The sequence below is a fragment of the Hordeum vulgare genome, chromosome 5H (genome assembly GCF_904849725.1).
Source record: "Hordeum vulgare subsp. vulgare chromosome 5H, MorexV3_pseudomolecules_assembly, whole genome shotgun sequence".
Classification (NCBI taxonomy): Eukaryota; Viridiplantae; Streptophyta; class Magnoliopsida; order Poales; family Poaceae; genus Hordeum; species Hordeum vulgare.
Window position 1 is genome coordinate 528,807,024 of NC_058522.1, and position 13,326 is coordinate 528,820,349.

At 43.7% G+C, this 13,326-nt stretch overlaps 1 pseudogene across 1 annotated transcript; it reads right to left on the reverse strand.

Annotated features, from left to right (window-relative positions):
* Nucleotides 1-228: 228 nt before the first annotated feature.
* On the reverse strand, nt 229-4,771 carry LOC123452284 (annotated as a pseudogene). Its single transcript, XR_006632579.1, has 6 exons — nt 4,086-4,771; nt 2,743-2,822; nt 1,967-2,423; nt 1,065-1,224; nt 697-944; nt 229-613 (listed from the first exon to the last, which is right to left on the reverse strand). The product of XR_006632579.1 is annotated as a COBRA-like protein 3 (transcript).
* Nucleotides 4,772-13,326: the final 8,555 nt, after the last annotated feature.

The following is a 13,326-nucleotide window of genomic DNA, read 5'->3' on the forward strand; positions in this document are numbered from 1 at the left end:
TATTTTACTATTTTTTCCAATTCTACTGTTCACGATGGAGCATTTGAGTTCAGAATTTTTTTAAACTATTTTACTATTTTTTTTTCAATTTTACTGTTCACGATGGAGCATTTGAGCTCAAAAGTAGAATAGGACTTTCCGGTTTTAACCTCATTATCCAAAAAAAAACATAACACAACAATGGCAACAATCATCATGACATAAAGTAACATGAATATTTACACAAAATTGTGAAACACTTAACTTTATTTAACAAACAAGGGAGCTGAGCCCGAATTTTACATGATATAGTTGCTTGTTAGAACAGGTCCAACGGCCATACGCCCTATAAATAGAACTTGCGAAGATAGTATTTCTATAGGTCCTCAATGTTCCATGAGTTCTGCACAGGGATTCCATCTTCAGTTTCTAGGCCATGGATAATCATCGGGAGATGGCATGACACAGTTATCACCATTGAAGTACACACGCCGAGGAAACGCCCATCCTTTCTGGAAGGTGAAAGTCTCTGAGTCCTTCCACATGAGTAGCTCTGACTGCACGTTTCCAAGCGGACCAGCTTGATTGAGCAAATCATTGTAGAACTTCTTTCCCCAGAACATTGCGGTGTCATCTGAAATGGGAGGAATAAGCACGTCAGAAAGGAGGCACATCTCAATTCAGAAACTAATTAAAACAGTTCACAAGGTGACTTACTTATGCTGCCTCCATATGGCGTAAGTCGCTTGTAGTTAAAGCTGAAGACCTTTGTGATATTATCAAAGTTAGGATGCTGGGCAACTAAGTTCCAGTCTGTATAGTTCATGCGGTAGTTGAAGTTGGTGATGGTGACTTTCACTCTCCAGTAATCCATGTAGTTGAGCTTCACATGCCAATGGATTCTTATCGGGCACATGTGGGGAGTACATTGGACAAGAGGCTGGCCGGTTAATTTGCCAGGGCCACTGATGGCAGATTGTAAATAAGGTGGATTGTTATGTAAAATGGATAGGATTTGAAAGGAATTTGCAGGAGGTTAGAACCTTAATAGGAAGCACAGTAAAGAGTAATAATTATTAACTCACTTTATACAACTTCCTGGACGAATAATACTGTTTGGGCAGCCGCAAGAGCACGTTGGGCAGTTCACAAAAGTGTCGTTATAAAACGATGAGAGAGATACACAGCAGCTCGGAACTTTCCAAGCAAGAAATTAGGAGTATGTGCAGATCACATTCCACGACACTGCCAATATAGAATTTCTTTTGTTAGTACCCACTAAATAAAGAACATTATCAGCAATAAAGCACAAAACATATATGGAACCAATCTGATGTTTCCTGCACTTGACATGCATTATTTGCATGTGAACCAAACTAGTTAAGATATTATCAGGCTTAGCTGTGGCTTATTTTCAAATAAATAGACATGCATTATTTGCATGTGAATTCATCTCCTTTTGAAAATGAATCACTTCTCGTTTCGATGGTTTCACTCCTTTTAGTCTTCCACTAATCCTAAAATATTCTAACATAACATTCATTCATGATTAAGGAGCAGAAACATGCAAAAGTGGTACTAAGATGTGTTTAGCTCAATTGGTCTAGTTTGCTAATGCATTTGCGCAAAGTATTTAACCAAAAAAATCGATAAAGGGAATGTATTAATATCACGATGATACCAATTACACCCGGCCTTTGTATCAACAAGATGTTCAAAAGCATCAAGGATACACACATCCAAAAAAAGACCCTACCACGATGAACAATACTAGCAGCAGCAATCCTCTAACCACCACTAAAGACAACACCCGAAATACAAAAGAGGTTCTCCAAAAGCAACGTCTTCAGGAAGAAAACAATGCACAAGTGTTGTCGTTGCCCAATCGACGATCTTGGATTTTCACCCCGGAGAAAGTCCGAGTTCATGCGAAAGGTATTTAAGCAATATAGAGCAAGCAGTGAAGAGCAATAAGTGGGCAACTTACTGAGAGCTTGGGTTACCCTGCGCCCATCTGACGAGTAATACCTGGTAGGCCTGCCAACAAGAGCACGCCCACATGTGTACCCCGGATCTGGGGCCTTAAGGGTGAAGTTTTTCGGCATCTTAACCGTCTTATTGGTAGTCCCAGCAAGACCTACACTAATCTGGAAGGAGGAAGCAGCATTTCCCGGGTCCTGGTTAAATGTCTTTATAACTCCTGCCTTGCAACAGTTGGCAATTTGCTGGTTGAATGGGGTGCCTGGAAGAAGATCGACAATCGTCGGATCTCTCTTGCAGCAATGGGGAGGGGCGCTCTTGAATTTTGAGCAATCACCCTGCTCAGTGGCCAGAGCACCCGCTATCGACCAGATGACCTCTTTCTTTGCCCACGACCACCCCAGCTGCCACCCAGGCGCGGATATGTGTCGGAACTGCTGGTAGTTGAATATTGTGACCGTTGCCTGCACGTGACAAGTTTGAAGAAAAGATCATGATACAGGTAGTGGGTGACCAGATATCCATAATCTGCTGATAATTGTACTTGGTGGCTACTAGTCCCTCCATTCCTAGATATAAGACCTTTTAGAGATCCAAATGCGGACTACATAAGAAGCAAAATGAGTGAATCTACACTCTAAAATACATCTATATACATTCCTGTGTAGTCCGCATTGAAATCTCTAAAAGGTCTTATATTTAGAAGCGGAGGGAGTATATTGTTTGTGGCAAAGTTTGTGATCAATCATTGGCAAGCTGTTGATGTGAAGAGGTGCCACTTACAACATAGCCATCAGGAGTCCACGAAATAATATCCCATTTTATGGTGATGTTGCCATTTGGATCCAGGGAATCATAAGCCTCTGCGTGAACAAACAAACAAACAAAGGGTGCATATATTAGATACATATATGGAAACAAACTAAATAAAGAAGGTGAGACACACTAAATATGGTTTTAGCAGATACTCCCTCCGTCCCAAAATTCTTGTCTTAGATGTTTTTAGATATGGATGCATTTAAATACTAAAATGTAACTAGATACATCCATATCTAGACAAATTCAAAACAATAATTTTGAGACGGAGGGAGTAATAAATAGTACAATAAAGAAGGTGAGACGCACTAAATAAAATAAAGAAGGTTACATCATAATTCTAACATCTACTTTGAAAAGCTAAAATCTAACCAAAGGGGTAAATGTTCAAAGCAGTTTTTGAGAATCTGTAACTTCTTCCTGATGTAAATTTCCAAGCTGGGTACCTCAATTTTCCAGCTTTCAGCTTTTCCACAACAGCTTTTCCACAGCAGCCTTTTTAGAATCTGCAGCTCAATCAAACACAGTCTAAGTTGCCCGCCGGATACTATAGCAGCAATACACTTGGTCGATATGTTTTTACTGATCCGCTTCCCTCTGGACAGATCTATCGCCACAGAGCTCACCACGAGCAAGTGTGAACAAGAATCAACGGAGTGGCGGGGAAGCTTGACAGATCGCTCGTCTCACATATATGTTAGATTGATCTCTCACCGCGTGGGCCCAACGGCCCACCGGGCCTTGATCTATGCGTCCTGATCGGGGGCGCCCAACCCATTATGGTTGGTGAGCCCCTGTGACCCGCGCTATATAAAGGACGGTGGGGTGTTGGGGCACGAACTACGAGATTCGCCGCCGTCACACCCCTACCGACATGCCTATCCGATGTAGGTTAAGCGTGGTGCTCACGGGAAGCTCCACCTACGCCTAACCCTCCTTCTCCGTCACCGCCGTCGCTACCGCACCGATGGAGACCGGTGGGAGCTCATCCAGCTCAGGACAAGGTAAAGTCATGTGTTCTACTGGATCTATCTATGCCTAGAAGATCCCCATGTTCTATCAATATATGGATAGCTTCCTAATCTGCCTTCAGAGTTCAAGGAAGCTCGAAATGAACGGACAGTCACAGAACTAACGGATCAAAATTAGAAGCCACCGACACTGACAGCACGCAGAGCAGAACCGTGTGACCGCCTCGTCTCAGCGATGCTCCGCGACAATGGGGATCCGTATACCGATTCGGCAGCTCTCGGCACGACGGGGCAGGGAAGAGAGAAGGACTGGATGGATGGGAGGGAGAGGAGCCGAACCTGTGGTGGCCGGTGCGGAGAAGAAGAGCACTACCGTGAGCAGCACGGCGCAGCAGGCCGCGGATCTGGAGCTCCCGGCGACGCCACTAACCGGCGCCATTTCCTCCACCGCTACTCCACCGACACTCTCCAGCAGCTGCACCTACCCACCCACCGATCCCCGCTTCGCTCTGTACGGCGAGGAATGCGGCCGCGCCCGCCGATGGAGGGGGGAGCTGGAGATCTGAGGCGACTGAGCAGGTGGTGGAGGGAGTGGGACTTGAAGCTTCCCACTACCACTAGCCACTAGTGGGACTTGAAGCATGTGCCGCAAAGAACCAAGAACAGACTTCAAACTGGAAGCTAGCTACAGGTAGGAGTAGTAGCTAACAAAAGAGCGAAGTAACCTGGTAGGTTCCCCCGCTTGAGCCCCCGCCGAACGCCACTCCGGCGCCGGTGGACACCAAACCCCTGTCGGTCTCCACTCCGGGATGGCAGCCACCCCTCCTTTTCTCCCCATGGTTTCTGAGGCTTCTGGTCGAGATCTGGTCGGGCTGTGCGGCTCGCCCCTGAGCTCGTCTGCCGGGCGGTCTGCCTCTCGCCCTCCGGCGGCCGGCCGTCGCACCCTTCGCTCGCTTGTGGTAGTTCCCGAGGGCCGCGAGATCTTTCTTTCCGCCCCCTCCTCCCGTTGGCCCGGGCCCTTGGACGCTTATGCAGGATGCCAGGATGTTGACAAATTGTATACGTTTCATGTATTTTTTTCATGATAATATGTGTCTTATATATACAATAAGATCAAGTTATAAGACACGTAAATACTCATCTTATATAAGATTTAAAAGATAAAAAAAATTCTAATGTAAAATATCATCGTCTGTTCCTTTTCTTCGACACCATTAAAACGGCCATCAAAAGAAAAGAAGTCAGATCACCTCTTTACCCGAGCTCGACGCGGCTCCATCACTGATCTACAGCTTTATGGATCTCCAAAGTAGCTTGCCGAAAGCAAAACCATTGTCGTTAAAAGAATCAGACCGGGACAACATGTCCCTAGACAGCCATCAAACTCCAGATCGGACACCACCACATGACGACAACGTCACAGGAGGAAACGAGAACTGCCATTCACTGACCACAAACCTGACACAAGATGCACCATCTTCCAACTGTCACTTGTGTAGACAACCATCTGCGCATACTCCTGAACGACAAAACCTTCATGTTTCACCATGACGTCGAAAACAATGTCGCAGCAGCGGGGACACAGTAGAAGGAAAGACACACGTGATGGAGTCGCACCCTTTGCTCACTTGTGGTGGTTCCCGAGGGCCGCGAGATCCTTCCGCCCCCTCCCCCTATTGGCCCGGGCCCTTGGACGCTTATGCAGAATGTTGACAAATTGTATACATCCCATGTATATCTACACTTTTTTTTGCATGCACATGCATATGTATTATGTAATTAAGATAAATACGGAGTAGTTGTTAAACATTGTCACTATGTAACATAGTTTGAGAGGAGACCTTGTTGTACAAGGCTAGGTAGTTAAGAAGATATATGTATTTTCGTTTATCTTGTGTATTCCTTCTACGGTTGCTCAACTGAATCCCTTGTATGCCAATCAATATACATGTGGGATCTCTATGTTGGAGGGTTGAGACGCTTCTATGGAACCTAACATGGAATACACGGCCTCCCTCTTCCATCTCATATAGCCTTCATCTTCAACCATCACCTCACCCGTCCACCTTCACTTCGCCATGTCCTCCTCAAGCCGAACCAACTCCTCCACCGGCCTAAACAACACAATCTAAGAACCCCTCACCCGCACAAACTATGTTTTGTGGCGAGCTCACACTCGTGCACAAATCATTGGAGCGGGCCTCTTCGGATACGTTGACAAATACATCGCAGAACCACCGGCCACCATCACTTCTAAAAATGCCCAAGGGAAAGATCAGATCATCCCTAACCCAGCCTACCCTACTTGGTTGATTCAAGATGAGCAACTTGTCGCTTATTTGCTTCGCAATCTTTCTAAAGAGGTTCTGATTCAAGTTGCATGTGTAGAAAAATCTCATGCCATATGGTCCGGGCTTGCGAACATGTTTGCAGTCCAGTCCAGGTCGCGTGCAAACAATTGCCACACCGCTCTTTCCAATGCCCAAAAGGGTTCCAATCAGGTGCTGCCTATTTTGGCTAGATGCATGTGCTTTTAGACAAGCTCCCCATGGCTAGAAAACCAATCTCCGAGGATGAGCTAGTCTCGTTTCTCATTGTCGGTCTTGATATGGACTACCAACCACTTATCTCTGCACTAGATGTCCACACCGAACCACTTTTAGTTTACGATCTGTTCGGCATGGTATCAAACTTTGACCGAAGAGTGGAGATGTTCCACGGTGCTGGATCGGGTGGATTCAAATCATCCACTAACGCTGCTTCTCGAGGACGCGGTGGTTCTTCCAAGGGAAACCGCGGCCCTTCCAGGGGTGGCGAGAACAGTGGCAGCAACGGCAGGTGACGGCTTCAACAATCCCAGAAACGATGGCTACCGCGGCAGCGGTGGCGGCAACTACAACAACAACCATGGCAATGGCGGCTACAGTGGCGGCGGTGGCGGCAAATACAACAACCATGGCGGCGGCAGGGGGCTACTACAGCAACAATAGCTAGCTGCACCCATACTACAACAACAACCAAGGCCAAGGCCTTCACTTCATCGAGTATGAAGAATACGAAGTCAAATGTTAGATCTGTAAAAAAACTAACCATATTGCAAAGGATTGCAATTGGTAATATGTTGAGGACAATTCCCAAAGGAAGCGAGTCGCAGTAGCGGTGGATGCTTCATATGGGGTTGATTCCAACTGGTGTGTTGATTCTGGCGCCAACGAGTACATCACCTCTGATCTCGAGAGGTTAACCATGCAAGAGAAGTACCACGGCAAGGAGCAAATCCACACGGCAAAAAATGCTCCAAGTATGACGATAAGTCACGTTGGTCAATCTATTGTTAAAACCCCACATCGTGATATCCATGTTAAAGATGTCTTACATGTCTCAAGTGCATAAAAAAAATTCCTTTCTGTGCATCGTATCACTCTTGATAATAGTGCCTTTATAGAATTTCACCCATTTTTATTTTTGATCAAGGATCAGGTCACGAGGAGGGTTCTTTACCGCGATAGATGTGTGCACGGTCTCTATCCATTGATTCCTCAATTCTGCAAACTCAATAAGCAAGTCCTTGGAGTCTTCAAAGTCTCTTCAGAACTATGGCATAAACGTTTAGGGCACCCATCTTTTTCAGTTGTTTATCAAATTCTTAGCAAAAATAAGCTCCAATTTGTCGGTGAGCGTAATTGTGAAACCACTTGTGATGCTTGTCAAAGAGGAAAAAGTTCTAGTTGTCTACATAACCCTTGCAACTTATTTTCTCTGATGTTTGGGGACATGTCCCTTCCTCTTTTTGTAGACATACATATTACGTAAGTTTTATTGATGACTATAGCAAGTACACCTGGATCTACCTTCTTAAGAAACTATCTGATGTATTTCAAGTATTCCACAATTTTCAGGCCCTTGTCGAACACAAATTTGTTAGTAAAATCGTTGTTGTCCAATTGGATTGGGGTGGTGAGTATGAAAAGCTAAATTCCTTTTTCCAGCAAATAGGGATTTCACATCTTGTATCATGTCCACATGCTCATCAACAAAAAGGGTTCCGCCGAACGAAAGCATAGACACATTGTTGACACACGACTTTCCCTTATTGCTGCTGCATCCATGCCATTAAAATTCTGGATGAACCGTTTCTAACTGTTGTTTACCTCATTAATCTGTTGCCTAGCAGAGTCATCCACAATGAAACACCCACATAACATCTACTTCATGTCAACCCAAAGTATACCTCATTTCGTGTGTTTGCTTGCGCTTGTTGGACAAATCTCCGTCCATACAACAATTGAAAACTGATGTTCTGCTCGAAATAGTGTGTCTTTATTGGCTATAGTGCATAACACAAGGGTGCTAAGTGCCTTGATGTGTGTACATCTCATGTGATGTTATCTTTGATGAAACACAATTTCCATTTGAAGAACTCCATCCAAATTTTGGTGCCCTTCTCAAACAAGAAATACTTCTTCTTCCATCTTCTCTAACCGGTGTTGATCACAGGGGCAAAACAAATAGCATTGATCAACATTTCAATACTCATCATACTCTGCCAGGGTTTACTGCTGCAGATCTAGGACAAAATTTGGAGCCCAACGATGCAAACAAATATGAAAACACATGTCCTTTTATGTGTAACCCATCCAGGGACATCGAAGCACAAGGATGATCTGCCTTGGGATTTGGGAGTGTAACACCTGACCCTTCCTCGACCTCTACGCGTTGGTATGTGGACACCGCGGGCGCGGGCGCCCACATGCACGCTGGCAGCCGCGAAAGTGACAATGCACAGTCGTGCCAATTGGAAGATGACGCGTGGCAAGATGCGATGCGCACTCCCGCACCATATTCGCGTAGTCCTACCAGGGTGAACCAACCTCCAACGCATCGGTCGCCTGCATCCCGTTCCTTGCCTTGGTCGCCAATGTTGTAGTCTCCTACAAAAGCGACATGATCTTCCTCGGGATTGGAGTCGCCAACACCTGACGGTGACGTGAGAGAATCACCAACTCCCGGGTCGCATGCGCCATCGTCTCCCGTGATCTCTCCTGTGGTACCGCGAATCGAACTTCAAAGGGGAGTTACCACTCGCTTAAATTATAAAAACTTCTCAAATTTTGGCATGTTATGTACTACTATTGAACCTAATAGTTTGAAGGAAGCACTTGATGATTCCAAGCAGAAAGTCGTTATGGAAGATGAAATTGTGGCGTTGAAGAAAAACAAGACATACCATCTAGTTCCTCCTCAACAAGGAGGAAATCTGATTGACTGCAAGCGGGTGTATCAAGTCAAGAAGATATCTGATGGCACAATTGATCGCTACAAGGCAAGACTTGTGGCTTAGGGTTTCAAGCAAAGGTATGGTATAGCTTATGAGGACACTTTGAGTCCAGTTGTTAAAGCTGCAACAATTCACTTTGTACTATCCATTGTTGTGTCCACGGGATGCAGCCTTAGAGAACTAGATGTACAAAACGTGTTTCTTCATGGTGTTATGGAAGAGGAGGTTTACATGAAACAACCTCCTGGGTTTGAAATCACTGGAGCACCTCTCCATGTATGTAAGCTTGACAAGGCCTTGTATAGATTGAAACAAGCACCTAGAGCATGGTACTCACGGTTGAACATAAAACTCCAAGCACTTGGGTATGTGTTACGTCTCCAACGTATCTATAATTTTTGATGGTTCCATGCTATTATCTTGCCAAACTTTGGATGTTTTGTATGCCTTTTATATCTTTTTTGGGACTAACTTATTAACTCAGTGCCAAGTGCCAGTTCTTGTTTTTTCCGTGTTTTTGACCCTTTTCACAGGAGAATATTAAACGGAGTCCAAATAGAATAAAACTTCCGAAAAGAATTTTTACGGAACAGAAGATACGCAAGGGCGTGAGAACCAAGGCAGAGGCCACCAGAGGAGGCCACAAGCCCCCTAGGCGCGGCCAGGGGGGCACGCCTACCAGGCTTGTGGGCCCCCTGTGGCTCGTCTGCCCTACTTCTTCCGCCTATAAATCCCTGAAAAATCCAAAACCACGGGAGAGATCCATGAAAATACTTTTCCGCCGCCGCAAGCTTCTGTCTCCGCAAGATCCCATCTGGGGCACATTCTAGGGCCCTGCCAGAGTGGGGATTCGAATATGGTGGGCTTCTTCATCAACACCATTGCCTCTCCGATGATGCGTGGGTAGTTCACCATAGACCTTCGGGTCAATAGCTACTAGCTAGATGGCTTCTTCTCTCTCTTGGATCTTCAATACAAAGTTCTCCATGATCTTCATGGAGATCTATCCGATGTAATCTTCTTTTGTGGTGTGTTTGTCGAGATCTCATGAATTGTGGATTTATGATCAGATTATCTATGAATCTTATTTGAGTTTCTTCTGATCTCTTATATGCATGATTTCATATCCTTGTAATTCTCTTCGAGTTGTGGGTTTTGTTTGGCCAACTTGATCTATGATTCTTGCAATGGGGGAAGTGCTTGGTGTTGGGTTCATACAGTGCGGTGACCTCACCCAGTGACAGAAGGGGTAGCGAGGCACGCATCGTGTTGTTGCCATCAAGGGTAAAAATATGGGGTTTATATCTATTGCATGAATTTATCCCTCTACATCATGTCATCTTGCTTAAGGCGTTACTCTGTTCGTCATGAATTCAATACACTAGATGCATGCTCGATAGCGGTCGATGTGTGGAGTAATAGTAGTAGATGCAGAAAGTATCGGTCTACCTGTCTCGGACGTGATGCCTATATGTATGATCATTGCCTTAGATATCGTCATGACTTTGCGTGGTTCTATCAATTGCTCGACAGTAATTCGTTCACCCACCGTAGTATTTGCTATTTTGGGAGAAGCCTCTAGTGAACACTATGGCCCCCGGGTCTACTTCACATCATATTTTCAGCCTTACACTTTTACTTTGTTGCACTTTCCGCCTTCAGATCTCACCTTGCAATCAATCTTGAAGGGATTGACAACCCCTTTGTAGCATTGGGTGCAAGTTTGCTGTTTTTGCGCAGGTACATTGGTGCTTCGTCCTTGATACTCCTACTGGATTGATACCTTCGTTCTCAAACTGAGGGAAATACTTACTGCTACTGTGCTGCATCACCCTTTCCTCTTCAAGGGAAAAATCCAACGCAAGCTCAAGAGGTAGCAAGAAGAATTTCTGGCGCCTTTGCCGGGGAGCATCAAGTGAAGCTTATCCAAGTAAGTGTCGCAAACTCATCTCTTGCATTTACTTTTTTGCCTCTCGTTTTCCTCTCCCCCACTTCTGAAAAACAAAAATTTACAAAAAAATTGCCTTTTTCGTTTGCCTTTCCTTTGCTTGTGTGTTATATGCCTTCATTATGCTTGCATCTTCGCTTGCTAAAAATCCATTGATATGGATCCTCACCCACTTGCTAATCTCTTTAAGAGATCCATTTATGTGGAACCAATTGATAGTGAGTTGAGTGGACTTGACTTTCTCTATGGAGTTTTGCTTGAGATGCGTGAATCTGAAAATCATGATGAAGAAATTTATGAGGTGATTCACGAGGGCTCCTTGAATGAAAAAGCATGATTGCAATGATTTCATTATAAATTCTATTAATGACAATCATGCTAAAAATATGCAAAACCCTAAGCTTGGGGATGCTAGTTTTGCTTTGTCCACTACTTGTTGCAATGATCGTGATTGGGGTGATAATTTTTCTTATGATCTTGAAAATTTGTTTAACCCTCATGATGATTATGATATTTGCAATAATATTGAAAGTGGGTTTGGAGAAGTCATGACTTTAGTTGATGACAATCCCACTATTTTTGAAGAGCGTCAACTTTGCATGCATGTGGATCATGAAAAGAATATCCTTTGTGATAGCTATATTGTTGGATTTGATTATGATCCCACATGTAATTGCTATGAGAGAGGAAAATATAGTGGTAGAAACTTTCATGTTACCAAATTACCTTTCGTTATGTTGAGATTGTTATTCTCTTTTTCTTCTTCCTTGCATTTGGTAGTTATTGCTTGTCTTGATAATTTGTTTTCCTATAAAATGCCTATGCATAGGAAGTATGTTAGACTTAGATGTGATTTTCACATGCTTTATGATGCTCTCGTTGTGCTTCAATTCTTGTCTTTTATGTGAGCATCATTGAAATCGGCTTCTGCCTAGCTAAGGGCGTTAAACAATAGCGCTTGTTGGGAGGCAACCCAATGAATTTATCTTTGCTTTTTTGCTTTCTGTTTTGTTGCGTCCACACCATCATAATTCTGATAGGATTGTGTCTTTTGTGTTTCTTTTTTGCGTTGGAGCCAAGTAAACCTTTATGACTAGTTTGGTGGTGGTTGTTTGATCCTGCTAGAAAAAGACAGAAACTTTTCGCTCACTAAATTATTTTTCATTTTTATCCAGAAAGAGCTTTTGAGTTGATTATTTTTGCTTCTGGTTGATATGCCAATTGCCCAAACTGTCATAATTGTTTAGAATTTTTGAGATACCAGAAGTATACGAAGTATACATATTACTACAGACTGTTCTGTTTTTGACAGATTCTGTTTTTTGTTGTGTTGATTGCTTATTTTGATGAAACTATGGATAGTATCGGGGGGTACTAGCCATGGAAAAGTGAGAATACAATAATCTAACACCAATATGAATAGAAATCAAGTTTGCTACAGTACCTAAAGAGGTGGTAGTTTGTTTTCTTGTGCTAATGATATCATGAGTTTGCGTTTTAGTTTTGTGTTGTGAAGTTTTCAAGTTTTGGGTGATGTTCTCATGGACGATGAGATAAAGAGTGGAAAGAGCTCAAGCTTGGGGATGCCCAAGGCACCCCAAGCCAAATTCAAGGACACCAAAAAGCCTAAGCTCGGGGATGCCCCGGGAAGGCATCCCCTCTTTTGTCTTCAATCCATCGGTAACATTACTTGGAGCTATATTTTTATTCACCACATGATATGTGTTTTGCTTGGAGCGTCTTGTATCGTAGGAGTCTTTTCTTTTTGTTGTGTCACAATCATCCTTGCTGCACACCTTTTGAGAGAGACATGCACTCATCGTGAATTTGCTAAAATACTCTTTGAGCTTCGCTTATATCTTTTGACTTAGGCAATTTAGCTCACATGTGCTTCACTTATATCTTTTGAGCTAGATAACTTTGCTCTATGTGCTTCACTTAGATCTTTTAGATCACGGCGGTGTTATATTTTGGAGAAATAAGAACTCTCGATCTTCACTTATATCTTTTTGAGAGTGATCTCTCTGAGTAACTTGGTAGTTGGCTTGTGCTATGAAAGTAGTCCAAAGGTGATAGACACCCAAAGAGGATACAATAAAACTTCCATCTTCATGTGCATTGATTAGAAAGAGAAGTTTGATTCCTCTCAAATAGTTTTGAGACATGGATTTGGTAATATTAAGAGCTATGTTAGTAGGGTGTTGTGAATCTAGAAATACTTGTGTTGAAGTTAGTGATTCCCATAACATGCACGTATGGTGAGCCGCTATGTTAGGAAGTCGGAGCATAATTGATTCATTGATTGTCATCCTTTGTGTTGCGGTCGGGATCGCGCGATGGTTAACACCTACCAA